This window comes from Ambystoma mexicanum, chromosome 1q (assembly GCF_040938575.1).
Source record: "Ambystoma mexicanum isolate Mex_15411 chromosome 1q, UKY_AmexF1_1, whole genome shotgun sequence".
In the NCBI taxonomy this organism is placed as follows: Eukaryota; Metazoa; Chordata; class Amphibia; order Caudata; family Ambystomatidae; genus Ambystoma; species Ambystoma mexicanum.
In genome coordinates, this window is record NC_090922.1 from 1,304,954,239 (window position 1) to 1,304,973,948 (window position 19,710).

The 19,710-nt window shown below is 45.7% G+C and overlaps 1 protein-coding gene across 6 annotated transcripts in view; it reads right to left on the reverse strand.

Moving 5' to 3' along the window:
- Positions 1-19,710, reverse strand: part of LRRC42 (leucine rich repeat containing 42) — a 300,779-nt gene that overhangs the window by 148,308 nt on the left and 132,761 nt on the right. The gene's annotated exons all lie outside the window — the stretch shown is intronic.

Genomic DNA, 19,710 nt, shown 5'->3' on the forward strand with positions numbered 1-19,710 from the left:
TGACCTGCGATCGGGTGACCACCACAGCAGCCACGGGTAGACCATCCGTGATCATCCCCCAACTCGGCCAAATCGTTTCCTAACAAAATGTTCGCAGGCACGTTGTCCTGAACCAGGACCAGAAGCTTTGCTGTCTTGTCTCCAATCGTAAGGTTGACTAAGGCTACAGGCGATAATTTGGGAGGCCCACCAGCTAACCTGGTGGTTCTCAGAGGAGCACCGACATAGTCCTCTGGCTTGAGCAGGGTCACTGTCATGCTTGCCCCGGTGTCTCTCAAACCAGTAGAAGGCTGGCCATTCAAGAGGACACTTCTCAAAAACCTACGAGTGTTCTGTGGGATAGTCGCCAGTACTTCTACGTACTGGTCCCAGGCCCCAAGGGACACTAAGGAAATCTCTACGGGAGCACCGAAAGTGATCCCAGTAGAGGAGGGGAGGACAGTGGCCTCCACCTCAGGTACGGAGTAGGGGTAGGTCAGGCTGACAGCCTGGACTCCAAGTGCCTTACCCTTACACTTGGGGCACCCCTTCGGTGATCCAGAGCCCCACAATCCCAACAAGTGCCGGGGGTACGGTATTGGAACCACTGGGAACCTGCTTGGTAGCAGGCGGACCACTACTCTTACTCCCACCCACACCAGACGTATCCCCACTAGGTCTTTGGGTCTTAGGAGAGTAAGGTTTTGGTTTACCCGACTGTGATTGCCTCTGGGACTCCACAGCTTTCTGAGAGGTCCCCTTTTCTTTGTCCTTGTCCTTCCCACTGGAGTCCTTAGGGGACACCCGGTGGGAGACCCACTTGTCAGCCAACCTAGCCAGCTTAAAGGGGTCCAAAATGTTCTGGTCAGCAACATACTGACGCAGCTCTGGTGAACTGGCATCCGAAAAATGTGCAGCACTCACCCAATCAATCCAAGACACATTCTCTTGTTTCTTAAATTCCCTGAACCTTTTAAGGTATTGGGTAGGTGTCTTGCCAAACTTGGCAATCAAAGCAGACTTCATGCACTCATACTGACCCCTTTCCTCCACACTCAGTTTCAGAATACAGTCATATCCAGTCAGAGGCACTCTGCTTAACAAACACTTAGCCCAATCTCCCTTATCAACATCATGAATTGCATAAGCTTCAATCTATTGGAGGATATCAGAACCCTCTGCATACACACCAACCAAATCTTTCATAAACTTGGTTGCTGGGGACCTGACACTCTCAACGGGTTTAGCTGAAGTCTCCACTGGAGCTTTCTCTAACTGGATTCGCTGACATTCAGTGTCCTTGTCTTGGAGTTCAAGATCCCTATTCTTGAGTTCCACTTGCTGTGCCAACTCCTCTTTCTTGAGCTCAGCATCTATTGCCAACTTGCGGTATTCAAAGGCCAATTTCATCCTTAATAACTCAAGCTCCAAGGAAGTGCTGGGGTTTGGAACAGAGGCAGCAGGAATGGTGGCATTCCCAGAAACAGATTCAGTGACAAGCCTTGGGGTAGAGTCCTCATTGGTTGCATTCCCCACTTCAAGAGTTTCACTATCAGTCTGGTAGTCCACCAGGACAGCTATCAGCTCAGCCCTAGACTTATCCACAAAGTCCAACTCCCTGGCTTCACAAGCACTCTGGAGAGCCTCTAAACTCATCCGAGTCAATTTACCATCCGCTATAGATTCCATTGCTTGGAATGCAGTTATCTTGTACACAACTAAACCTCAATTTAACAAAGTGCAGATATACTTGTAAGTGGCATGGTTATACACTGATTCTTAAAACCATAAGCATCCCACTGCTGCCACCAGTGTAAAGACCGGAGGTGGGTGTCTGTACTTCTGGTCTCTATATGGTAGAGGAGAGGCACAGAGGAACCCAGCCAAGATTCACTATTACGGTAGTAATGGAGGAGCAATCAAGGCCTAGCTTCTCAGGAGGTGATGCGGGCTGGTTCTTAAGTACAGTGTAGTCCCCAAGCACCCACAAAGGAATGTCCGCACACTGTATCGGTTAAGACACAGTCTTTATATAATTAATATTCAAGGTTATGTACAATATCACAATAACTCACTTTGTACTCGGTTATCTATAATGGCAAATATACAGTTCTACGTGGTACCGCAATTACTATTAGATCTCTTTAAAGTGTATCAACTGTACGGTTAAATGGCACACAAATCAGTTCGTAAAGGAAACCAACAATAGTGTTAAGAGGAAAGCAGTTGGTTAGAACAATAGGCCGAATACTGGCCCCTACCACTAGACAGTACTGTGTGGAGATCCCCCCCACCTGGGCAATCTGTACAATAAAGATATACCACAAACCCAGTCCATATATTGGTCACAAGAGACTTTCCAATAGTTCTGCAACCCTAAAGTACCTGGCATTGTAGCGCTCCTCGTTGGGGAATCAACGGCCCTTCTTGAGTGCCCTCCCTTTAAGGCAGGAGTCACGGGTCGTTGAACGTCCGACAGAGAACAGGGTGAGCTACGACGGGGAAGCGGCAGCTTCTTTCCTAGCGGTGCTCGTTGATGGGAAAGCGTAAACGTCCTGCAAGGAAGAGTCATGCGGGGCACCTCGATGTCGATAGTTCTGGACCGCAAAGAGTTTGAAGAACTATGGCCCAGCAAGGGTGTCGAGTCGTCGGCGTCCCTGTGGTCTTCGGGTGGCGGGAACCCCACCAGCGAATGATCCTCAGCGCATCGACGGTCAGGCCTTCTCCAGCGGGATAAGACGGGCGACGATGCAGACGAGGGCGTCCTTGGATCAAATGAAGTTCTTAGGCAACGGGAGCATAGCCGACCCGGTCGGCGACGGCGGTCGTCAACAGTGGCAGACAACAGTCCAAGCGCTTCTCTTTGGGATTCCGCGGCAGTCCCGTCTCGGGTCGGCAGCCTGTCGTAGGTCTGTCTAGCAGGGAGCTTTGGCAAAGATCAGCTGGTGCACGATGGTCCCTCGTAGCTCGGGAAGAGGGCGCCTTACCAGGTCCTCTCTGGGTCAGTCCTTGGAGACACAGCAGCTTTCAGATTGTGAAGGAGCGCAACAGCAATTCTTCTCTTCCAGCAGGGCTTCAAAGTCGAGCTTCAGTTTCACTCCAGTTACTCTTCAGCTTCTGAACACTAATTCTAGCAGTGAGAGGCCCCCAGATATATTAGTTGGTCTCCCATTCATTCTGCTGGGTCACACTGAGGCAATTCAAACAGAAGGGCATTCATGTAGGCAGGCAGCCAATCAGGTGCATTGTGCATTCAGGCCATTCACCTCTCTCCAGACACTCACAACAAGTTATGTGTTTTGGGACAAGTACCCAGCCATTCAACACTCCACACTGCACAATGCATTCATACCAGTTTTGGGCAGGGCTGTCTCAGTCATTGTGTCAAACACCAGATACTAGACACCCACAACACAGAATGCGTATTCGTCACACACTCCATTCACCCAGGTCCCACCCGCAGGCCTACCCACAACATACGGTCGTTGGGAAGGCTCCAGCCAGTCTGGTCAGCACTTCCCCCACATTACCATATATGGAACTTCCACCCAACAGCCAGTCAGGGGGAAGGGACAGAGTCGGGGCTTCCCGGGACTTCGGGAAGATCAAGGTAACAGGCGATGGAAGGCAAGGGGCCATGGGGGCCATCTTGCCTCCATCAGGAATCTTCCGATTCCAATGACAGGGCCTGGGCATCCCAAAATGGAGGAAGCTCAGGGCACCAGTCAATTTAGCACAGAGCTGGCACCAACCCGTACCCTGCTCTGTGGGCCACACACAGGAGCCCAAAAACATACACTAGGGGCACAGAGTTGTACCCCCACCCATGGGTGCCATAGGGGTATCCCATGGGTCTGTTCACCAAAACCAAAGGAGAGAGCTGCACCGCCAGGAGTCCCACATGAACTCCTGCGCGGAAAACACGTCAGAACACACGCTCAAAACCAGTAAAGGACAAGGATAGGGAGGCCCTGTCCCTCCGATGCATTTCCAGCATCACACTCCACACCCCCCCCTTCCAATCGATCAGAAAACAGGGACCAGTTGCCTTCAACATAGGTCATGTGATTTGGTCCGGAAGGGGCAAAACAACAAATTTAAAACTAGAGTGGGGAGCTTTGGATGGACGTCATCGCGTCTGGAATCTATCTATAGTTCGTTAGATACAATGACTACAAAGTATCCTCTTTGCCCTTGTCTGCAGTACCAGGTGCACATTAGGTTAGAGACAGAGCCTGACCAATTAATTGTAGCTTTATGCCTGGTGACGTGCAAGTAGAAACCCACGTGGAAGATGATGGACAGAAGGTGCTGGGACCAATGGCCTGGCATCCCTTATGGAGCAGGTTGCCTGTGTATAGGGTCTCATCAAACCAGCCACTTGGATTTGTATATTATGTAATTTACGCCACTGATGACGCTGTATGCCTTCATAAAGTGTGGATTTGGGCAGAACGTTCCGTGACAGCAGAGTGCTTTGCTGCCACATTTCTATTTTTGTGGAAATTAAACCTTGTTCTCCTTGCAAGAGGTGTGCTGGGCCTTTTTCCTTGGTGGGTTGTATTTTTTCTGGTGTGATCATTGAGGGGCTCTACCTAACACCAAAGGGATGTAAGGCTCCCCTCTGGACATAAATGCCTCTATGCTCTTGTCACATGGCACTTACAAACAGATCTGCACACATCAACACAACAGCAAAGGTGTCTTGCATTTTACAACCCACTCCCTTCTCTTTCAGATGCGCCAGAGCATGTGGAGACTATGCAAATGGAAGTGATGTGCAGTATAAACCACAATAACATAACTTTTCTAATGCCAGCAAATGAAATAAAAAAATATGTCTGACAGACCTTAGAACAGCTCATTATCTACTTGATATGAACTATGGAAGGTGTTACAGAAGCTAAGAATGCCTACGGGGCTTCTGGTTAGCATCATTGTACTGCATAGGGACAACAAAGCTGGAGTTATGTACTAGACAACGGACTAGATCTTTCCAAGAAGAGCGGGTGATAAAGTACAGGGTCATGGTGCCCCTCTTCATGGCCTGTATGGGCCATTGCAGAGGGTCTCCATGGACATCCCAAGTCTTAAGAACCAAGCTACTCAACTTTGGTTGCAGATAACGTGGTGATTTTTGAAAAAAATGAAATAGGCTTAACTAAGTAATTAAATGCTTTTGATGGTTTCAGCAAGGATTACTCTCTCACATTTAAGTCAGGAAATTGGGATTACAAGCAAACAGAAACACTCACAATGAAACTTCAAAATAAAGGGTAGTTTAGTAGATGTTGTTCCCTCATTTGACTACTTCAAACTCATGCTATGCATCAAATGCACCATGAATCCTACAAATCAGGAGAGCACAAATCCCAGCACTATTTTTATGATACCATACTGGGAGTATCCTAGCATTTTATAACCAAATGGAATATATCCATTAAGGCTGCACTGAAAGTGTATAAGGCCAAGGCAATTGCTCAGGCACTATATGGGAGCGATAGTTGGGAAGAACATACAAGGGGTTGCTTAGCCTCTATAGAAAATAGCATCTTTGGGGTTAATTACATTGCCAAAATAATAATCATATGGAGACTCACAAGGCCCATCATAATGATCTAATTATCTCAAAGGTTACAAAACTCTGGATTAAGCTCTGGAGGGACGATAGATGGATACTCTTAGCTGATTTTATGACCAAATTATACAACCAGTTTGCAAAATTGTCTGAAAGTACTGAGTGACATATTATAGGTAGCCTATTGAAAAGAATGGTTCAGGCAACCAAAACTATTCCTGACAAGGCGATAGACTAACTACATCAAAGTAGCACTGGCTGACAAAAATACCAGAAGTTCTTTGATTCCGCAGCTGCCCCACATCCAGACTTGATCTTTAAATAAGTCAATAGATCTTTCATCTCAAGATTACTTTTGCACCATTTCCCCTCGAGGACAAGAAAATCCAGATGGTATGAAGATGATCATTGTTGATGGGTCACCAATTTGTTTTTAACTCTTCTGACAATTATTGTATCAGATAAGAACAAGGTGGATTGTGCACTGATAAGTACAGCAGAAGGTAGCAATTATAGAGGAGCTGAAAAGTATTTGTTGTTTGAAGACCAAGAGGAACTATTTGGGCTGCCAACGTATATTAAACAAGCACTTGACCCAAGATTTGGATTATGTTAAGAGCATCTAGATCTCTAATATTTTTATGAATAAAATGATAATGTTTTGTTCTAGAGGCACGCCAGCTCCTCCAGTAGTATATTTTTAATTTAAGCATGAGCCATTTGATTTTTTGTTGAAGGTCAGGTTTCAGGTCAACTATTCTAGCCATCACTGGCACTGTATGGTATAGGGACACTTTATATTTTGTACTTTATTGGAAACTCGTAGGACAAGATACTTACAGGATAAGGAACTTTCTGCAGTCTTTGACACTGTTGACCATCTATCCCCCTCTCCCCTGGCTTTAAAGACAACACAATCAACTGAGTAGCACCCCCACCTCTCTGACCACTGCTCCCCCATATAATGGAGTGCCAACACCTCTTCCCCCAGGCCCCTACTGGTGGAAGTCCCCCAGAGATATGTCCTAGGTCCTTCACCTCAACCTATATCACCATTTGACTTTCATCACCACTTCTTAGCTGATGACGTCTACATCCTTTTTGTGCTCTGAAACACTTGTGTAGGAGCGCGATAGAAATAGAAATAAAATATCAATCAATTTTCTCCTTTCCCTTTTGAGACGCATCGCCAACTGCCTCACAGCCATAAGTCACTGGATGGCAATAGGAGGTGTGATAAAGGATACATTCATTAGAGACTGAAGTCGTTTGTCTTTAAGTTGGAGAGATTTATAGCTGTTGAGCTTTATAACCAGTATTACTGAGCTGAAGATTTTAGACAGAATGAAACACACTGTATAATGCACCGTTTCTCTGTCTCATTAGCTATTCTACCCATGCACAGTAGTGTCTCTGAATTAAGGCACACCTACCCACATAACCTGCCTGTCATTAAGTTCTGTGACAAAAGGGCGGGGAAGCATGCAAACATAGCATTGCCAGGACACTGCAAACATTTGCTTTTTTAATTAAGCATCACCTGCCTATCACCATATTGTGTTCAACTGAAAAACCCAATACCAATGTGCTAATATTACTGACTCCCGTAGCAGTGATTATGGCCGGGGATATTTGCCCTGTCCAACCTCTGACCCTCACAACAGGCACAGGACCAACCTGGAACAGTCAATTATAATATGTAAATAAACAGATTGTCAATAAGCAGTTAAACGGACTTCAGATGAAAAGGCACAATTTTCCCAATTTGTTTTTCATATTAGAAAGAAGACAAGTCATTGGAGGCTCCAACATACTCGTTATGATTCCTAAGGCATGCCCAGGAAAGAAACAGCACTTTCTTCTGACCAAACCAACTACGCAAGGTAATAAACGTGTGATTAGAGTAGCTGAACAGAAAGAAGGACAACCAGCAGGATGATTGCCCTTAGCTACAGGAGAGAAAAAAAACATAAGAATTACTACATCTCACCCACGAAGGACACTCCATCCTCCCTTTCCAAGTTCCCTGACCTACCTTGGCATTGCAGAAGAATACAATTACCGAGCCAAATTGCAGTGCATCGTCTTTGAGAGGCTGTATCCACCCAAATGTCTTTGCTGAGCTCCAGGTGTACCTACAAAGACACTATCCGACTCGTCCAAGTCCCCTCACCAGAGTGCAGGACTCAAGGAATCCAAGAAGATTGTCGGGGGCGAATCCTGTCCTTTGTTGGTGCATAGAAAAAAAAGGCACCCAAACTGCAGAATGACCAAAGAAGCTGAAGAAATCCGTGCCAAGTCTTCTCTCGAGACTGCTGCCGAGACACCCCCTTCAGAGACCGCCCTCTCGTCACCAGACCGAGTAATCCAGAGAAAGCGTCCATCGATGCTACACAGAGGAGAATCCAGCCACAAATATTTCTTCTAACCTACGGTACTGTGGGGAGGAAAGGTATTGCTTACCTTAAACCAAGAAGTGCACTAAGAGTAGTCCACGCTTACCTCGAACCCAAGCTGTCGCCTTGTGTCCCATTTGTGAGTCCTTTAACAGGGTCTTCTATCCTAGAGACTGAAAGTATCCACAGGAACCTTTGCTGTTCTGCTGCTTCGTAAGACTTTGAGCCCTCTCTGAACTAACGTTTGCATATAGTTAGGGATTGGACTTTGAAAGCTTTAGTTTGCTGAGAAAACATCTCTAGAATCATAAGCTCTGCTACTGTAGGACTAACCAAACTTTTTCCTTACTAGAATACTTTATTTTATGTGGTTTTTCTAACTAAATACCATTACCTTATATCTGTGTCTTAACGCGAGTGCGCAGTAGTACCAATACTATGGTAGAACTGCCAAACTCTATTGTATCGCGAGTAACTACCAACTAAGCAGTGGCCTTTGAAAAAGTATATTTTTGTTTAACTATTTATTGAAGCACTTGGTACAAGGTAATAAAGAACAATTAGATGAGCACTCACCACCACAAATTCGGAAGACACGCCACTGATCTCCTCTATTGCGATGCCTTGTAGCCGCTGTTGTTCGTGTGTTTGAGACCCAGTGTGCAGAAAAGTGGGGGGGAAGTAGAAAGGGCCAGCATCACCGTTCAGGTCGAGGCTACGGGTTGAGTACAAACAGTGTGCGATAGTCAGCCTCTAGGAGTGACCCAGGAGTGACTACGTGCTCATTGTCCAGATATGGGTGGTCCAATTTTCTTAAAGGGACGCAAGCAAATGCAACAGCAAGGCAGGGGTCACAACAAACACCAACAGCGACTGGGAGAGACTGGACACTCGCTGGACTCACGCCAAGTCAAATGAACTGAGGAACTTGGCAGCTCCAAGTTTATCCACCAACTCATCTGTCCTTAGTAAAGGATGAGCATACGTCTTTGGGACTGCATTCAGAGCACTATTGTTCACACAGAATATCAATTCCTTGGTTCCTGCTTTTGGCACTAGTACAAATGGAATATACCATGGACTGGTAGATGGCTCTATAACCCCAAGGTCAATCATCTTGTTAACATCCTCCATTATGTGAGTTCTGACATGATCAGACATTCTGTAGCCCCTGCTTTTGACATGGAGACTCACTAGTGAGTATATCCTGCTGGCCCCAAGGGTTCAAGCCTGGTGTCCGAGAAAACAGGGAGGCAAACTGAGTTAACAGAGCGTTGTGTTGTGTATTAGTTAAGTTATGCTGTGCATTTAACAGGAGAAGATGTCACTATGGCTAGATGAGCATATGAGGTAGGCTCATTCTAGAATACAGGACGCCCTGTTATGTTATTGCTCAAGCTTTGGCAGTTAAGCCTGAGTTGTTGTATATGTTGGAGGTCTTTATCTGATATCTTGATATAAGCCAACAAAACCTTTGTGAAACGTACCTGGATTGGTTATTGGCTCAACAATGGCGACAAGGATGGGATCAGAGAAGTGAGCCCCGCTTTCCCGGACCAATTTGCAACATCCTAACCCCCAATACAACAGGACGGGAGAGCACGATAACCACGTATAAGGCAGTTCCACAAGTCACCACTGAGCACGCACCACAGCTGTTGTGGCGAGTCAGCTGTGCGCATACGAAACCCATCTTGGTTCGTTGCAGGTGACCTGCTGTTGTGCGGTGTCGGCGCCCGAAACGCGTTCTGCCCAGTTCCGGATACGCGGCCCTGGTGCGGGGACCACGGCGCCACAAGGATTTCTCCTGACGACTGAGAGGGGCTTCCGAGCCGGCACCAGATCGGGCGCTGTGAAGCTCTATTGGTCCAGGGCCTGAGATCCCTTGTTTGGGCATTGCATTAACATGGTGCGTGACGCGGCCGGAGCCCGCCACGTGGTGTGTCACGTGAAAAGAAGATCGGTTCATACCCGGAAGCAGTAGCAGAGTCGGGCTAGCGGAACGCTGCGTTTCGGATCTAAACGCTTCGCTGGTTTGATTATCCCTATTCTCCTTGGATTGTGCTTGAAAGAGGACACGCATAATGACTGCATAGGGCCCACACGAGAAGGCAGCGCCGTGATCACAGGTGAGCCTTGGCAAAGCGAAGTGGCATGTGATGAGCTGTCCTCGGGGTACATTGAGAAAGGGAATCCTACGCTGCGCCAAGTCTGTATTGAGAGAGTGTGACTTGCTTCTGACCCAAGTTGTCTCAAGAAAACGGGACTGTGAACCACAATTTGTACTGTTCTGAAATCTTGTAGTTTTCAGATTGAAGGGAAAGGATCCGTGTGGCGAGTGGTGAATGACAGTTTTTTTTTTTTGGTTGCATAAATTATTTTGGCGTGGAGCACCACCACTGCGTGCATATAGCCAGCAAGAGTAATGGCATTGTCTGGAGTTCCTGGCCCGCAAATGTTTATGCCCACACCGGGCCCACCCAGAATCAAGTGGGCACCCTGGAAAAGAGGATTTGTGCATTATGTGAAAGCTACGTGTGGGAATGGGATGTCAGTTGAACGGAAGGTCGCAATGTTAATGCACTTCCTTGGGTATGAGGGTCAGAGGATCTATGACACTCTCCCCCACATTGCTGAGTTGGATTTGGAAGGAGGTGCCAATGATTTTGATGAAGCATTAGCCAAACTAGACAAACACTTTGAAGCCAAAACAAGTACGGTGCTAGAACGATATCACTTTGGCATGAGATTTCAACATGAAGGGGAATCTGTTGAGGATTATGTTACGGCTTTAAGACACTTATCTTTTAATTGTAAATTTGGTATGGGCCTGGATGAACACATATGGGATCAATTTAAGCTTCATTGTTCCAATGATAGAATTCGTGAGGAGATTTGGTTAAAAGATGATCCCAATTTAGAAGAAGTCATAAGTATTGCGAAAAAGATTGAACATACTTTGCAGTGTGTGGCCAAATTGTCTGTTAAAGAGAACAAGATACCCCAATCCACTGAAGTCTTGAGAGTAGGGGATAAAAGAAAAGATAATACAAAGGAAAAAAAGAAACAGAAGGTCAGGTCCTCCAAGCGTTATGAGACCAATCAGAATAAAGGTGGTGGTGGGGAGCTGGGAAACAAATGCCTCAAAAAGGATAGTATGCAAGGAAATGGGATGATAGATTGTGCTTTCGATGCGGCAGTGCGCGTCATCCGTCTACGTCTCCTATTTGTCCTGGGAGGCATGCAAATTGTAGCATATGCAAGAAGTGGGGGACATTTTGAAAATTGTTGTAAGAATTATCAGATTGGTGGAGGAAAGGGTGCTTTATTCGTTGATGAATGCGATGCTCCATCGTCAGAAGAGCGAGAGATATCAGAAAATGAAATTGTTACAGTACACATGGTACGTTGTGCTGAGTCTGATGAATGCGAACATCCTTCTGCTTGGGTAGAGGTGAATGGACATTTAGTAAAAATGCTAGCAGATGCATGTTCTAAGATCACACTGATGTCTAGAGTGGTGTATTAAAAAGTAATAGGTGGTTGTGTGAGAGATTTATTGCCCTCTGACAAGAATCCGGGTGGGTACAATAGAGGCAAAATAGATATTCTGGGATGTTGTGATGCCCAATTTAAATTCAAAGGGAGGATAACACATGGAAGAATCTATGTTACTAAAAAGGCTGAAACTTAGCTTAGATGGAGAGAGCAGAGGGGGCTATGTATTAGATTAGATCCCAATAGCGAGGAGCAAGTTCTTAACGAGCCAAGCTACCCGAGTTAAATAAAGACACCATTAAAGGTTATGAGGTGATAGGAAAGTATCCAGAGGTTTTCAACAACGGTGTAGGATGCCTCAAAGGGATGGTGCACAAAATTGTCCTGAAAGAGGGAAGTAGACCTGTTGCTGCTAAGTTAAGACCATTACCGTTGTCGATGCGGATGGTTGTACGTAAAGAGTTGGTGAAACTGGAAAAAGAAGGCATTATTGAGCCTTCCAAGGCTGTGGAGTGGATTTCTCCTGTAGTGGTAGTAAAAAAAGTTAATGGGGATTTGAGAGTCTGCATTGACTTGAGGGAACTCAATCGGTGTGTTGTTGCCGACCGACACCCACTATCTAATATGGGAGAACTTTTGAGTAGGATTGGTCATGCAGAGTTCTTTGCAAAGCTTGATATGGCAAGTGCCTTTCATCAGATAAACCTGGATGTCGAGTCTCGGAAATTAACAGCATTTATTACATATGAGGGAGTTTACCAATTTCGGTGCATGCCTTTTGGTTTGATATCCGCATCCTCAGTGTTTCAAAAAGTTATGGGCACATTTTTGAGAGATGTGAGCGGAATATGGTGCTTCCAAGATGATGTCCTCATATGTGGAATGAGTGAGGAAGAGTTGAGAGAAAGGGTTGATGTGGTTTTGTGAATTTTCAAAGGAAGAGGTATAACCTTGCGAGGTGAGAAGTGTGTTTTTATGACTCGCGTCGTAGAATACTTGGGTCATGAAATATCAGAGCAAGGACTCGGGCCAAAAAGAGATTTGGTGGATGTTATTGTGAAAATGCAATCACTGAAAAATAAAGCGGCATTAAGATCATTTCTGGGAACTATTGAGTTTTACCACCGTTTTGTTGAGAACTATGCTGATGTGTGACTAGTTTAAGGGCATTGTTGAGAAAGGGTGTGGAATTTGACTGGAACAAGGAGTGTGAGAGAGAATTCGAAGAAATTAAAAGCAAAATTGACATGGCGAAATCTTTAGCGATGTACGATATGAGGAAGAGGACCATTCTCTCAGTTGATGCTAGTGATACATGTATAGGGGTTGTGATGTTACAACCGGATGTTGATGGCACAGAGGTAGTTGTGATGCATGCCTCTCGCATGTTGAAAGGTGCAGAACTCAATTATTCTGTTCTGGAAAAAGAAGCTTTGGTGTGCCATTCGGGCATAGAGAAATTGAAAAATTGTGTGTGGGGTCTGGACTTTACACTAAGAACTGACCATAAGCCACTTACGGCTATATTTGAGAGCAAAGGTCTTGACAAAGTCTCGAGGAGAGTTGCCTGCTGGGTAACGAGATTGCAATGCCACAAATTTACCATAGAGGTGGTTTCTGGCAAAGAGAATGTAGAGGCTGACCATGCCTCTAGAGTAAAGATAGATGTCACGGAAGGCACTCTGTTAAGAGTGGCACAGGACACCCAGGAAGGGTTTGGGTGGTTGTGCCAAAGTAAGGTGGACAGATAAGTACACACACAGCTGAAAGTAAAGAGAACGAAGAGTAGGCAAGTGTGGCAAGGAAATAAGGTACAACAGAATGGATCCCCTCTTGGGGTGTATGCAGATATAGGATAAGAGTATTCCACGGACCTTAGGAAAAACTCTAGCCTTCTGCACAGTTTGCTATAACAGAGGCCCACGCTGTTTGCTCAAGGCTTGGAACAATAGCTATGGGTGTCTGTAACGTAGAAAGGAGACAAAGGAAGGGGCAGAGGTTGCCTGACGGAAACCAACAGACAAGCTCTGTACAAAGGGGTCTACAAACAGTACAAGAGAAGACACTAACAAAAGGAAGTCGATAAGCAAGCTAGCAGAAGGAAATGAAGGGAAAGCCGTATAACAGGATTGGATAGGAATAAAGAACAGAGGGTTGAAAACAAGGAAGAAAGCAAGGGAGCAACAGTCAGGAAACAGGGGGACTGCAATAACTGAAAGTAAATAATGTAGCTAAGCTGTTGTGGAATGCAGAGGACGGCAGGATACAAGGTTGAGAGCTCAGAGGAGCAGGAAAGCAATGAGCAAGCCCAAAGGAGCAGGGCTGTAAGGAAGGGAGCCCAGAGGGAAAGGGCTTAGGGCAGTAGAGTAAAGCAGGCTGCCCGTCAAGGAGCCCAGAAGGGCCGGGCAGCAAGGAGTAAGCCCAGAGGAGCAGGGCAGATGGCTGTATAAGGCTGCAGAGGACTGTAGAGGCTGCCAGACTGGAAGTCCAGCGGACGAAGGCTGTAGGTTGAAGGCAGCGGAGCTTGATCGGCCGCAAGGCAGGAGCCTGGAAGACAAAGGCGGAAGGTAGCAGCGGAGCGAGATCGACTGCAAAGCAGAGAGCCCGGCAGGGCACTGGATCCAAAGCAGGAGTAAGGAGGAACCGCATACAAAGATCCGTAGCTCGAAGCAAAAAGGTGCTGGAAGGACTCTTAATGCAAGAGACTGAGCCCCTGCAGGCAGCAGCTTTTATACCGCCCTGCCCAGCACAGAGGCAGGCTAATTGGCTGCACCTGGATCAGCACACCTGCATACAATCTGCCTCCTCCCTCTCTGTTCCTGAGCTGGTGGAAGCAGAGCTGATCCCTAGGGCTTCTGGGGATTGTAGTTCTGATGATGACAAATAGGAATAGCCAGGAATAGGATAGTTATAGCCAAGTGCATTGTGGTAAGCGTAGTTTGTTGGGAAAAATAGAAAAGCACCAAAGTCTCGCAAATGGGAAATAAAGTCCAAGAAGTGAATAGCGGTTGATCCAAGAGTTTTCTGTAGATAAATGAATAACCATTAGTCTATATTGATCGCCAATGTATGCGCCCATAGCGCAGGCATGACAATATAGGACATCAAAAGTAATGAAAGCAACAGAGTGTTTGAGGAGGGCAATATGGTTTTTGCAACAGTGGGAGGGATTATACAAAAACAAGAATGGACTTGTGTGTTGGAGTCTGATGAAATGTGGAAACGCATTATGACTTTTGTAAAAGAGGAATGGCCAGAAAAAAAGACTGTTGTCTGGTGAGGAAAGATCACTGTGGGAAGTGAGAATTGAATTGTCGGTGAAGGATGGACTGTTGTATCGATGGGACAAACTGGTTGTTCCTGGATGTCTGAGGGAAAGGTTGATAAAATCTGAACATCAAGGACATATAGGTGTATACAAGACCAAAGAAGTAGTAAAAGCAGACTATTGGTGGCCAGGAATTGACCGGGAAATTGAAAGGATGATTGGAGCATGTACTGATTGTATCAAATCAGGAAAGAATTTATTGGCTGTATCCCAACCGATGGGGAAGGTATGTGCACCCAAGGGAGTGTGGCAGGATTTGGCGATGGATGTTTTGGGCCCTGTTGACATGGGTGTGGGGCGAGGAAGATTTGTCCTTGCCCTGGTGGACACGTTTTCGAGGTGGATAGAATTCAAAATTATGAGAGATGTAACATGTCAACGCATCATAGAATTTTTGGAAGGTATATTTGAGAGAGAAGGTCTACCTAGAAGTATTCTTACGGATAATGGTCAGCAGTTTACAGTGAGTTTGTTTCAAGAATATCTTGACAAGTGTGGGATTAGGCACAAAAGAACTCCATTATATTATCCACAAGGGAATCGTATGTTTGAAAGAGTCAATCGTCGTCTCATGGAAGCAATAAGGGGAGCGAACGCATGTGGTCTAGACAGGAAAGTAGCTGTGAGAGAACGGTTATATGCGTTGCGGATGGCACCTGGTCCTGAAGTCCTTTTGAACTTATGAGGTTGAAGGGCGAACACGTTAGTGTCACCAGCTTGTCTAGGTAGGGCAAGAGAGACTAATATTGTTGTGGATGATGTGAGGAAAAGGATGGATGCTCGCAAGGACAAATGGCTTAAGAAAATTAACGAGAGGCATCCAAGAAGGAGAACCGTGGTTGAAGTAGGAGATCTTATTAGGATAAGGAGACCTGTATTGTCAAAGAAAGGAGAGCCTCTTTATTCTGACCCCGTTAGGGTTGTCCAAGTTTTCGAATATGCTGTGAGGTTAGAAAGCGGGCAAGTTTGGAATATGTCTAGAGTTGCAAAAGTAAAAGATACAAATCGACATAGTAATTGTGAGTAAAGTTCTATCATCTAAGACAAAGAATGTTTATTTTTTTTATTTTTTTTATAAGGGAGGGGGGTGTGTTGTGTATTAGTTAAGTTATGCTGTGCATTTAAAAGGAGAAGATGTCACTATGGCTAAATGAGCATATGAGGTAGGCTCATTCTAGAATATAGAACGCCCTGTTATGTTATTGCTCAAGCTTTGGCAGTTAAGCCCGAGTTGTTGTTTGTGTTGGGGGTCTTTATCTGATGTCTTGATATAAGCCAATAAAACCTTTGATTGGTTATTGGCTCAACACTTTGCACTCCTGTTGCTGAAGTGTCAGATCTGAAGAAAGTTTAACTCCTTCATCTGAAGGGTGTCCCCCGAGGAGATCATGGCGAGTCTCACTCTCCTCCTCCTCTTGATCAGAGGCTAGAAGCAAAGCTCCCAGTTGTGGTCTAGAGACATATGCCTTCAGGCGGTTAGTGTGAAAGGCTCCAAGGGCCTCCTCGGGGTTGCCCAGGTTCACTAAATAATTAAACTCTCCAAGTTTGCCTACAACATTGAAGGGTCCTATCCATTTGTCCTGGAAAGCCCTCTTCCTTGTAGGAACCGTAAGTAATACTAACTGATCTGGAGTAAACTCCACCATGTTGGCCTTCTGGCCATGCTAATGTTTGACCAGAGCCTGACCAGCTTTTAAGTTTTCTGTTGCTTCAGTCATCAAAAGCACCATCCTCCTCCTGAGGCCTAGTACATAGTCAGTGCCGCAGACTGGCTTTAGGGATGGAGGACTCTCCAAACACTCAGGGCCAAAGGGCCTCCGACAGGACAACCGTAGAAAGCTCAAAGAGGCTGAAACCCACTCCAGCTTGAGGTACCTCTCTATAAGCAAATAAAAGGCATGGCAGGTCCCGCTTTCTTCTCTGGGGTTTTTCTAAAGCACCTATGATGCTCTTCATTGTTCTGTTCAACCTCTATACCAAACCATTTGTTTGTGGGTGATAGGCAGTTGAGAATGTGTAGGTTATTTCACAGTTTTTCCACATGGTCTGCATGTAGCGGGGCATAGAATGTGACCCCCTGTTAGAAAGAACTTCCTTAGGAAGCCCAATCCTTGTAAATAAAATACCAAGCAGGACCTTAGCCGCTGCATGGGCAGTAACGGTTCTCATAGGTATTGCCTTCGGGTACCTGGTAGCATGGTCTACCACAACAAATATGAAATAGATTGCCTGAGGAGGTTGGAGGTTCTAGGGGACCAACAATGTCAATTCCCACTATCTCAAAACAAACTCCAGAGGGTCTGGCAAGTGAGTCAGCTCCTACAAGGTTTATCAACATCTGCACCCATCTTGGGCCAGTAAAAGTACAGAGAAAGCCTCTCTCTGGTCTTCTTGGAAGTCAAGTGACCAGCCAGAAGTATCTCATGTGCTAGGAGTAGTAGCTTGTCCATCCTTCCAGTAGAGTCTATGCTTCCCTGGCGCTTGACCTTCCAGCTACGAAACTGCCTAGTGTCTCAGACTTTAAAAAGCGGAACACTCTCTCTGTCCTCTGCTGATCTACCCTAGAGGTCCACCTTCAGCAAGCAAAGTCTGCAGCTCAGGATGGTCTCTAGTATCCAGATCTTCCAAGCAGGGAAGGATCTCCTCCAATTCTGGTTCACCAGTAGCTGGGTTTTCAGGAGTTGGGTCGTCCAACCAGTCAGTCTCATCTGGGGATGGGGTCACTGGGGTGACCTGGGACTGTCCTCTCGGGAAAAGTCCTTGTTTTTAGAGCAGGTTTGGGGTTGAGACCTTTTTTCTTACCAGAGACTCTGGATTTTTCCTTAGTCGCTTTCTTCTTTCTTGAAGTGGAAGGTTGGCCTGTCTGCTGGTTTGAGATGCTGGATCAAACTGAGAGTCTCTCAAGGTTGCTGCTCTGGCCAATCTCTGGGGGTACTGGAGACTACTCCAAGAGTGTTCGAGTCATTATCCAACAGAACTCTCTCAGGTACTTCAGATTGCACACTAACAGGAATTTGTACAGTCATGTTATTGAACTGAATAAGGACTGGCAATATAGGAACCATTTGGGTAGGGCCTCCAGCAGGTTTAGTAGGACCTTTGGGTGCCTTAGCTACATCCTCAGGTTTGAAGACACTTTCTTCAAAACACTGTAATGCTGGCCCCAGTGTCTCTTATGGCAGGAGTCTCCAGGCCATCTAAAAGTAGACTGTCCTTGCAATATTCTTTGGTGTTGTCAGATATGGTGTTAAACACAACTATATTATGTTGTTCCCACAGACAAAAAGACACTAAAGAAACACTAGCTTGAACTCCAATGGGGTCATCAGCTAGCAGGTGAAAGAGAGCACCAGTCATTGGAGCCGCCTCCTCAGGAGTGAAGGCTTAGAAGACAGTGTGGACCCCTGAAGGTTTACCCTTGCATCTGGGTCCCCCTTTCACATGGTCACCAGACCCATAAACCACACATTTACCAAAGCTTTTCTGGAATGGGGGTTTCTGATAACCTCCCCCTGGTATGGCCTAGCGGTTTCACTAGCCCTATAAGGTTTCCCATGGAATTTACCCTTATGGCCCCCTTTAGGTGGTGGAGGCTTAGTATTTTCTTTACTATCTTTCCCGTGCTTTTTTTTTTACCCCCCTCATCCTTTTCGGAGTTGCCCAGAATCCTTATGAGCGGCTCTGTTGGCTGCCCATTAGTCAGCAGCTTGAGCTAGTCTCTTGGGATCAAGTTCCTTTGAGTCAGCCAGGTGCTGTCTCAGCTCAGGAGAGCAGGCATCAGTAATGTTCTCTAGTAAAAACAAATTCACATTCCTTCAAAAGGAGTTCACTTGTAACCCTTACCCCAACCATCTAGCTTTTTAAGGCATTCACAAACCCAGGTAGCCCAAGGGGTACCAGCTTTCTTTTTATGGTCTCTAACCCTTTTACTGTATTGAGAAGGAGTCTACATAAATCTGGCAATAAGGGCCTGCTTGACCAGACCATAATCTTTTCTGTTAGCAGCATTCCACTCGATAATAGCATCACAACCATTCCGGGGGATCCTAGACATGATCCATGCAACTAAATCATTCTCACAAATATTCAGCAAACCATAAGTGAATTCAAATGTACTCAACCAATCCAACACATCAAGTTTAGGATCATGCATACTTGCATCCTCTTTTGGTAGTGGAGGTCTCTTGGGACTAGTAGACCGAGAAGACCATGTGAAGGAAGCAGAATCAAGGGACATCTTTTTCATATCACACTCATGCTGCATTTCCCTCTCTCTAAGCCTTCTCTCCTTGTCTTTGTCCTCAGACTGTACTGCAAGTTTCTAGAATTCTAGTTCCAGTCTCATTCTTTCAGGTGAGAGACATTCTGGGATTGTAGTGTGACCCACGGGGGTCATGATAGGAGTCTGTTAAATTACAGGAGAAGGCTGTAGAGGGGAGTCACTCACTTCTGGAGGATCTTCCTCACCATCTGACACATTTGGCAGATTGGGGCTAAGCCCTAAACAATCATTTTGATACATTTCTTCCATATCAAGGTTGGGAGTAGGGGTTATGGGTCTTACTTCCAGGTTTTTGGTGATTAAACAATTTTGCAATGAACTTCAATTTAAACTCAAGTCCCCTTGTTCTACATACATCTTTCAATTGCTCCATTGTAAGTGCAGTAAGGGACTGTTCATTAAAATTATCCATTTCTGGCATTATTTTGTTACAAGTTTACTTTTCTTTTTGGTGGAGCTAGCCTTGTGGATGGTGTATATGGGCGCAACTACAACCAATCGTCACTGTATTCACTCTACACCAGTCCCACCGCCTGCCACCAGTGTTATTACCACACCAGTTGGACTGCACTAATTCTTATTTAACAATAAACGGTGCACATCAACAAAGCTATTTTGATTTTCCCTCTCTGTGTACTAACCTAACACA